General features: G+C 41.5%; 1 non-coding gene across 1 annotated transcript; it reads right to left on the reverse strand.

Moving 5' to 3' along the window:
• Nucleotides 1-9,480: 9,480 nt before the first annotated feature.
• On the reverse strand, nt 9,481-9,610 carry LOC129487078 (small nucleolar RNA SNORA20). Its single transcript, XR_008659204.1, has one exon. It is a non-coding gene; the product is annotated as a small nucleolar RNA SNORA20 (small nucleolar RNA).
• Between the last annotated feature and the right edge of the window lie 538 nt (nt 9,611-10,148).

Consider the following 10,148-nt stretch of genomic DNA (forward strand, 5'->3'; position numbering starts at 1 on the left):
GTTTAATCTGTCCCTAGTTAGGGCTCCGCCGCACCTCAAGCCGTTACTCGCCCGGCTCTATCTGACCACAGTCCAGGGTCCTCGCTCCCCGCCCTCCCACCCAGCGCGGGCTCCACTCGGAGGCTCCCCGCGTGGGTCTCGGTCGCTCGCGAGTGCGCGCCTCCCACAGCTCTGCCTCTAACCAGGTGCCCACCTGCTGCATTCCTGTACTCTCCTTTGTGCTGGGAATGAACATCGTCATCTTGCCATAGAGCTGTCTTCTTTGCAAACACCTTATAATTCTCAGCTGGTCTGGAGTTCTGGGAAGGAAAGCCTCTCTGTGTAGAAGTGAAGTTTCAGCAGTGGTTTGCCAAGTCCTGAGATCAGAATTTCTTTCTTGGCAGTGGTTCGCCAATCCCTGAGATCAGAATTTTGTTTTTGAGATGAATATAAACGCACCTAAAGGTCAAGGAAAATGTTCTTCCTATGATAAGGAACTTAAGACCTTTGCTTTGTAAGTGTAGATGACCACTCCCCTCTGAAAGGGAGGGAGAAAGAATGTTGCTTTAATTCCTTTCCCCTGGCAGATCTCTTTTTTTCTTCTCCGGGCATGGTCCAACACATGCATGAGGCCTCCCAGGGGGCTGGCCTGCCTCCAGCCCGGAGGCTGGTTTACAGCGGCATGCCTCACTCTGCCATCTTTGATCCTTCCCTTATATAATTTTAACATATCAAATAAGCCAAATGTCTCTCTTGGACTTCAGGGGACTTAGTATCTAAAAGCTTAATGAGTTCAATAGGGCTGAATTTAGAACTTGAAATTTTGATTTTTGGAAAGTTTGTCAAATATCAAAGATTTCACACACTTGATATCACAAAATAGGATCACAGGTCATTCATTTAGCCAAAGTGAAAACTCAAAAAATTTCAAAAGGGAAAAACCTTTACTCTGATAGAGAGGGGACTCAGCTTTTCAAACAAAACCCAAGAAAGACAACATGAGGCCAGCTGAATCTGTCTCTTCTTTCTCCCCCCTTTTTCCTTTTTTCTTGCCATTTATTCAAAAGGCAAACAAAAACCTTTCACTATCTCTCAATATTGCATGAAAGTCTTGTTCAAAATAGAAAACAAAAAATTTTCCTTTGTATTAGTGTACTATTAATGTTAAACTCAATCTTTAATAAACTCAATTTTTAATAAAACCTTATAAACAAATCATTTAATTTTTATTTATTTTATTTTATTATTTTTTTTAAGGCAAAGTCTTGCTTTGTCGCCCAGGCTGGAGTGCAGGGGTGCAATCTCGGCTCACTGCAGCCTCCGCCTCCTGGGTTCAAGTGATTCTCCTGCCTCGGCTTCCTGAGTAGCTGAAACTACAGGCAGCGCTGCCATGCCCGACTAATTTTTGTATTTTTAGTAGAGATGGGGTTTCTCCATGTTGGTCAGGCTGGTCTCAAACTCCTGACCTCAGGTGATCCGCCCACCTCAGCCTCCCAAAGTCCTGGGATTACAGGCATGAGCATGAGTCATCACGCCTGGCCTCATTTAATCTTAATCAGTTGTGTACCTGCAGTACCATAAAGACCTTCTGTAGCTTCTCAGTGTTCAGGTATGATGCAGAAAGGTCTCCACAACCATGGCCCACATCTGCTACTATTCTTTAACCTGAATTCTCCACTCCAATTAACTGACCTACTGGGGCTCTTGAACAGAGTTCTAATCCCTGCTCTGTCATTAACTCACTGATAAATGCTGTCTTCCTTCTGGCTCTTGGTCTGCTCACCCACAAATTAGGAGTGGTACTGGGAAGGGAGTGGGTAGATGCCTCCCCTAGGTCCTTTTCAGATCTAACATTCTGTCAATCTGTGACTAGATGAGATCAAAGGGCCTTCCTTTCCAACTCTACACTTTGATCAGCAATTTACATTTTCATGGGTTTGGTCTTGTTTCTCCAATTGTCCTTGAGCTTGTTAAAGACAAGGCTATCTCTTTGTATCCCCTCAAGAATATCCTGCTAGAATCGTTGCTCCAGAAATGTGTGTTGATTTTCTGGGTTATCATTTAAAATGCTATACATTAATAATTGCTCCATTCCTATTATTTGAAATAGATCGACTGAGCCAGTTTCTTTTAGAACAAGGAACAGAAATCGAAATGCTTGTGCTGAATTAGAACAATTGGGAACATTTGGGAGGTTGAGGCAGGCAGATTACTTGAGTCTAGGAGTTCAAGACCAGCCTGGGCAGCATGGAAATATCCTGTGTCTACAAAAAAATACAAAAAAATTAGCTGGGTGTGGTGGTGCACACTGGTGGTCCCGCTACTCGGGAGGCTGAATTGGGAGGATCACCTAAACCTGGGAAGTTGAGGCTGCAGTGAGCTATGATCGTGCCACTGTACTCTAGCCTGGGTGATGGAATGAGACTCTGTCTCAAAAGAAAAAAAAAAGAACAATTGGTAACAATTCTTGATCTTAGCATTAGGTCCTTAATATATGTAATTTATGCAATCTATATATCACTGACATACATATAAATATTATTAGCAATTTGAAGAATAAAAGTATCTGTTTTTAGAAATGAAGAGGACATTGTGGATGACAAAGTTCAAACTTTTTACTTTACAGATTTCCTTTTTTTTTTTCTTTTCTTTTTTTTTTTTTGAGACAGGGTCTTGCTGTGTCACCCAGGCTGGAGTGCAGTGGCACAGTCTCGGCTCACTGCAGCCTCCAGGGTTCAAGTGATTCTCCTGCCTCAGCCTCCCAAGTAGTTGGATTACAGGTGTGAGCCACTGCGCCTGGCCTTTACTTTATAGATTTAGAAAATCAAGTTCTAGAGTTTATTTGTCTGAGAGAAAATAGATAAAATTTAAAAATTGATAAAATTTTAAATAGATAAAAATTTAAAAATGAAATTAAGGAAATGATCTTTTGGGTCATTTTTAAATTTATTCACCAAGTTATGAGACTGGCTAATTTTTGTATTTTTGGTAGAGACATGGATTTTGCCATTTTGCCCAGGCTGGTCTTGAACTTCTGGGCTCAAAAAATCCTCCCAAAAGTTCTGGGATTACAGGTGTGAGCCACCGTGCCCAGCCACTGAAAGTTTATTTTGTATAGTAATATAATTCCTCCCCCACAACCTTTTTTTTTAGGGAGGGACGGAGTTGGATTTAAATATCAAATTTTGTTAAAGGAAGATTTAGCCTAGCTAATGTCACAGCCATTCATTGCCTTGTTCTTTATCTTAAAATGGGACAATTACCCCTGTTTTTTGCCCATCTCTCAGTGATTATGAAGATTTGATTATGAAGGGTATGGAAATTTCATTCATACATATCTAAATTCATGAATTTTGCCAAATCTACGTATCGCCTCTATTATTATTATTATTATTATTATTATTATTATTATTATTTTTTGAGACAGAGTCTCGCCCTGTCGCCCAGGCTGGAGTGCAGTGAAGTGATCTCAGCTCACTGCAAGCTCCGCCTCCCGGGTTCATGCCATTCTCCTGCCTCAGCCTCCTGAGTAGCTGGGACTACAGGCACCCACCACCACGCCCAGCTAATTTTTTGTATTTTTAGTAGAGACGGGGTTTCACCGTGTCAGCCAGGATGGTCTCGATCTCCTGACCTCATGATCCACCTGCCTCAGCCTCCCAAAGTGCTGGGATTACAGGCTTGAGCCACCGTGCCCGGCCCACCTCTATTATTATTTACTTATTACTTTTATAGCCACATGACACATAATGATGTTTTGATCAGTGATGGATCACATATACAATGGTGGTCCCATAAGATTATAATGGAGATTTTTTTGTTTTTTTTTGAGATGGAGTTTCGCTCTTTTTGCCCATGCTGGAGTGCAGTGGCGCTATCTCGGCTCACTGCAGCCTCTGCCTCCTGGGTTCAAGTGATTCTCCTGCCTCAGCCTCTAGAGTAGCTGGGACTACAGGTGCACACCACCATACCCAGCTAATTTTTGTATTTTTAGTAGAGATGGGGTTTCGCCACATTAGCCAGGCTGGTCTCAAACTTCTGACCTTAGGAGATCCACCTGCCTTGGCCTCCCAAAGTGCTAGGATTATAGGCGTGAGCCACCATGCCTGACCTAAATTTTCTTTAAATTTATTTATTTATTTTTTTAGCTGCAATGTTAAATTATATATATATATATATATATATATATATATACATATTTTTTTTAAGAGACATGGTCTTGTCCTGTCACTCAGGCTGGAGTGCAGTGGCACAAAGATGCTCACTGCAACCTTGAACTCACTGCTTAAAGGTTCAAGCAAGCTTCCCACCTCAGCCTCCCAAGCAGCTGGGGCTATAGCTAATTAAAAAAAATTTTTTGGTAGAGATGGGGTCTTGTTATGTTGCCTAGGCTGATCTCGAAGTCCTGGTCTCAAGCAGTCCTCCCACCTCGGCCTCCTAAAGTGCTGGGATTATAGTCATGAGCCACCATGCCTGGCCTATACTTTTAATCATTATTTTAGAGGTAGTCCTCCTACATATATCTTTAGAAAGTTAATTGTAAAAGAGCCTCAGGCAGGTCTTCAGAGGTATTCCTGACGAAGGCATTGTTATCCTAGGAGATGACAGCTCCATGTATGTTATTGCCCCTGAAAATTTTCCAGTGGGACCGGATGTGGAGGTGGAAGACAGTGATATTGATGATCCTGACCCTGTGTAGGCCTAGGCCAATAGGTGCGTTTGTGCCTTCATTTTTAACAAAAAAGTTTACAAAGTAAAAACACTTTAAAAATAGAAAAAGCTTATAGAATAAGAATATAAAGAAAATATTTTTGTATAGCTGTACAATGTGTTTGAAACTGTTATCATAAAAGAATCAAAGGTTAAAAAATTAAAAAGTTTATAAAGTAAAAAAGTTTCAGTAAGCTAAGGTTAATTTTTTACTGAAGAAAGAAAATATGTTTTTATAAATTTAGTGTAGCCTAAATGTACAGTGTTTATAAAGTCTACAAGAGTGTACAGTGATGTCCTAGGCCTTCACAATCACTCACCATCATTCACTCACTGACTCACCCAGAGAAACTTCTAGTCCTTCAAGCTCCATTCACAAGTGTACCATTTTTTATCTTTTGTACTGTGTGGTTTTTTTTTTTTTTTTTGAGACGGAGTCTTGCTCTGTCACCTAGGCTGGAGTGCAGTGGCATGATCTCGGCTCACTGCAACCTTCACCTCCCGGGTTCAAGCAATTCTTCTGCTTCAGCCTCCTGAGTGGCTGGGATCACAGTCGTGCACCACCACGCCCTGCTGATTTTTGTATTTTTAGTAGAGGTAGGGTTTCACCATGTTGGCTAGGTCAGTCTTGAACTCCTGACCTCAGGTGATCCACCTGCCTTGGCTTCCCAAAGTGCTGGGATTACAGGTGTGAGCCACTGTGCCTGGCCTATACTGTATTTTTATTGTACCTTTTTCATGTTTAGATAAGTTTAGATACACAAGTACTTAACCATCATGTGACAATTGCCTACAGTCAGTACAGTAATATGCTGTATAGGTTTGTAGTTTAGAAGCTATAGGCTATACCAGCAGCCCTAACATTTTTGGCACCAGGGACCAGTTTCATGGGAGACAATGGTTCCACAAATGGGGTGGGGTGAGGGGGATGGTTTTGGGATAAAACTGTTCCACCTCAGATCATCAGGCATCAGATGCTTGTAAGGAGTGCACAACCTAGATCCCTCGCATGCACAGTTCACAAAAGGGTTTGCACAACTATGAGAATCCAGTGCTTCTGCTGATCTGACAGGAGATGGAGCTCAGGAGGTAATGCAAGCAATGGGGAGAGGCTGTAAATACAGATGAAGCTTCGCTTGCTCCTCCGCTGCTCATTCCCTGCTATGTGGCCCAGTTCGTAACAGGTCATGGACCAATACCTGTCCGCAATACAGGGGTTGCAGACCCCTGGGCTATACCATACAGCCTAGGTGTGTAATAGCCTATACCATGTAGGTTTGTGTAAGTACATTCTATGATGCTCACGCAATGGAAAAATTGCCTAAAGGCACATTTCTCAGAACATATCCCCATAATTAAGGGATATATGACTGTAGTTAAACTGATCACCATTTTATTGAAATAATTTATGTAAAGTTACACTAAAATCTGTAACAATTTAAATAAAATATATTTCTTCATAGGCCACCCAGGAAACACTGGTATAGTGGAAATAAATGCATTTGAGTTGAATAATCAGAAGACTTGGATTTAAATCATAGCTTTGCTTTTTTTTTTAACTTTTATTTTAAGGTCAGGGGTACAAGTGCAGGTTTGTTGCATAGGTAAACTTGTGTCATGGGGGTTTGTTGTACAGATTAGTTCATAACCCAGGTGTTAAACCTAGTACCCATTAGTTATTTTTCCTGATCCTCTCCCTCCTCTCCCACTTCATCCTCCAAATGGCCCCTGTGTGTGTTGTTCCGCTCTATGTGTCCACGTGTTCTCATCATTTAGCTCCCATTTATAAGTGAGAACATACAATACTTGGTTTTCTGTTGCTGTGTTAGTTTGCTAAGGATAATGGGCTTCAGCTCCATCCATGTCCCTACAAAGGACATGATCTTGTTCTTTTTTACGGTTTCAAGCTTTGCTTTTTGCTAGTCAGGTGATTTTGAGGAAGCAATCTTGGTTTCTTTACATTGAAATTGTGACCATAATACATAAGTTATAGTGTTGTTATAGTGATAAATAGGATCATGTGTGTGAACACACTTTGAAAAAGTTAAGACAATGCACATTATTAGTTGTTATTGTTAAACAAAGAAAATTAGTGTGTTGGGAGAAGAAAGTACTATTGTTTTAATAGTAGTTTATTCAGAAGGATAGAAGGTGTAGAAAATATCTATATTTTAAGGAATGGATATACAAAAATGTATTATTGTATTAGGTGGATCAGAAAATGGAAGAAAAGTTAATCAAATACTGCAAAAAGACGGAGCAAAATCCACCTAAATTTTCTTGATAAAAAGAGCATTCTTAGTATAGGTCCAACATAAAGTTGTGACAAGTTTATGTGAAGTTCAAAAAATATAATTTCAAGTATTAAAAACTTAATTATATATATGAATCAAAAGTTATCTTAACAGTAATTAATGTTTTATATATTTCATTACAATCATTAATTCTCTCCTAATACTGATATAATTTCTTAATTGATCTCTAGTGTCTAATGTAAACCATGTTAAGGCTCCTGAATGTGTGTTACTTAATTGCAAAGTGTATGAATGGTAAAAACTACAGCTCCTCAGAATCAAACCATGTTTATTAATAAAAAGCTCTTTGAAACATATTCCAGGCCGGGTGCAGTGGCTCACGCCTGTAATCCTGACAATTTGGGAGGCTGAGTTGGGTGGATAGCTTGAGTCCAGGAGTTCGAGACCAGCCTGGGTAACACAGCGAGACCCTCTCCCTACAAAAAATACAAAAATTAGCCTGGCATGGTGGCATGTGCCTGTAGTCCCAGGTACTCAAGAGGTTGAGGTGGGAGGATGACTTGAACCTGGGAGGCAGAGGTGGCAGTGAGTCGAGATTGTGCCATTGCATTCCAGCCTGGGTGACACAATGAGACCCTGCCTCAAAAAAAAAAAAGAAAGAAAGAAACACATTCCAACACTTCTTCACCCTCTTTATTCCCTTGACTACTTGCTATGCCCTCTTATTCTTACTAGGGATTTCGCGTTCAACTTCATAAACTAGTGATCAACTGAGTCACTGTCAACTTTCTGTCCCCAAATTGCCGCATCTGAACTGCCTTCCCTTTGCCCTGGACCGATGGAGGGGGCGTGTCTCCATTCTGGGTTCTGAATTTGGTGCTCACTGTGTCTTCTGCACTCTCTGTGACTCCAGTCTTGCCCTGTCTGCCAGCTTTTCGCATCAACATTAAACACTTCCGCAACTTCCCCTGGCCACAGGTTCCCGTCTAGCACGGCCTTGACTCTTTCTATCCCTTGTGCCAAATGTGTCCTGTCCAAAGAACTCTATTCCTAAGGTCCTATTTTGTCATCCTTTGCATCCTTCACTTTCCAATTCAGCCTCCATATTTCTGTTTCCTGAGAATATTGTTTCCCCCCACCCAAAGTATAATCCATAAACCTTTTTACATACTTTTAAAGAAACTCTGGCTATGTGCAGTGGCTCATGTCTGTAATCTCAGCGCTTTGGGAGGCTGAGATGGGAGGATCACTTGAGCCCAGGAGTTTGAGACTAGCCTGGGCAACATAGGAAGATGTTATCTCTACAAAAAAAAAAAAAAAAAAAAAATTAGTAGGGCATGATGGTGAACGCCTGTGGTCCTAGCTACTTGGGAGGCTGTGGTGGAAGGATCACCTGTGCCTGGAAGATTGAGGCTGCAGTGAGCAGTCATCGTGCCACTGCACTACAGCCTGGGCAACAGTGCAAGATGCTATCTCAAAAAAAAGAAAAAAAGAGTTTCCAAATTCTCAAAATTTAAAAAGTATTAAAAAAAGCATAATAAAAGAAAACAATACATAAAATCTGCCTGTAATACCTCTATATAAATTGTTCACATGCTCCATTTCCCCTCACATGCCTTTTTCATGTGGGTAGATTTCTTGTAGTCATAGCATTCACACTGACTTTTTTTTTTTCTGAGACAGAGCTTGCTCTTGTTGCCCAGGCTGGAGTGCAGTGGCACAATCTCGGCTCACTGCAACCTCCGCCTCCCGGTTCAAGCAATTCTCCTGCCTCAGGCTCCCGAGTAGCTGGGATTACAGGCTTGCACCACCACACCCGCCCAATTTTGTATTTTTAGTAGAAACAGGGTTTCTCCATGTTGGTCAGGCTGGTCTTGAACTCCCGCCCTCAGGTGATCTGCCTGCCTCGGCCTCCCGAAGTGCCACCCATACTGACTTTTAATTCCACTCCAGGAAGCAAGCATGTCCTGGTTCCCAAAACAAGTGGACTGGGATCAAGAGGTTACCTGAGAGAACTTTGCCTTAGTGATTTGGGTACTTTATTCGTATTAAGATTAAAAAAGACTTGCATGCTACTAAATCTAATGTACACTTCAATCTGGATTTAAATCTCAACGTCTTAGTAATGTTTGACACAGCCGATCACCCCTTCATGACCTCTCTCTGTCCCTGGTTTTGTGGTGTGTCCTCCTGGTGACCTGTTTACTGTGGTTTATCTCCTCAGTCTCCTCCAGTGGTTCTTCCTCCTGTACTGTTTATTACATCCTGGGGTTCCTAAGGGCTCCATCCTGAGTTCCTCTGTTCTTGTCACTCTGCAAATGCTTCTCAGGTGATCCCATTTACTCTTGAGACTCCCATTACCATCTTCATGCTGGTGATTCTTAAATTGATTACTCCAGCAAAGACTTTTCTTAGACCTTCAGCACTGTCTATCCAGTGGTCAACTGGACATGTCCACAGCATGTGTCATAATAGACATTCAAAGCTCAAGATTTTCTTTCTGTTTCTTTCTTCTTCTTTTTTATTTAACCAAAAATAATGTCTTGTCCATGCAGAAAAGATGAAAATGGTTACTTCATTTCAATTTATATGTCCCAATATTATTTTATCCCATGCATATAACTGCTTGTATCATTATGAGACTATAGCAGCAAATAAATGGGAAGAAGCTCAATATTTTCTAAAATGGAAATTCTTACTTTCTTCAGTGTCTTCCTATCCCCAAATTCTTACTTTCTTCAGTGTCCTCCATTTTATTTTATTTTATTTATTTATTTTTTGAGACGGAGTCTTACTCTGTTGCCCAGGCTGGAGTGTAGTGGTGCAATCTTGGCTCACTGCAACCTCTGCCTCCCAGGCTCAAGTGATTCTCCTGCCTCAGCCTCCTGAGTAGCTGGGATTACAAGTGCCCGCCACCACGCCAGGCTAATTTTTGTATTTTTAGTAGAGCCGGGGTTTCACCATGTTGGCCAGGCTGGCCTCAAACTCCTGACCTCATGTGATCTGCCCGCCTTGGCCTCCCAAACTGCTGGGATTACAGGTGTGAGCCACTGCGTCCAGCCTGTCCTCCATTTTAGTAAAGGGCACCACCATCCCCTCAGTTGCTCAAGCCAGAAATCTAGGAGTCATTGTTGACTTTTCCTTGACTACTTGATGACTTCTGATTCCTTACTGTGCCCCCTCCCCATTAATTAATCACCAAGT

This window comes from Symphalangus syndactylus, chromosome 7, assembly GCF_028878055.3.
Source record: "Symphalangus syndactylus isolate Jambi chromosome 7, NHGRI_mSymSyn1-v2.1_pri, whole genome shotgun sequence".
NCBI lineage: Eukaryota > Metazoa > Chordata > Mammalia > Primates > Hylobatidae > Symphalangus > Symphalangus syndactylus.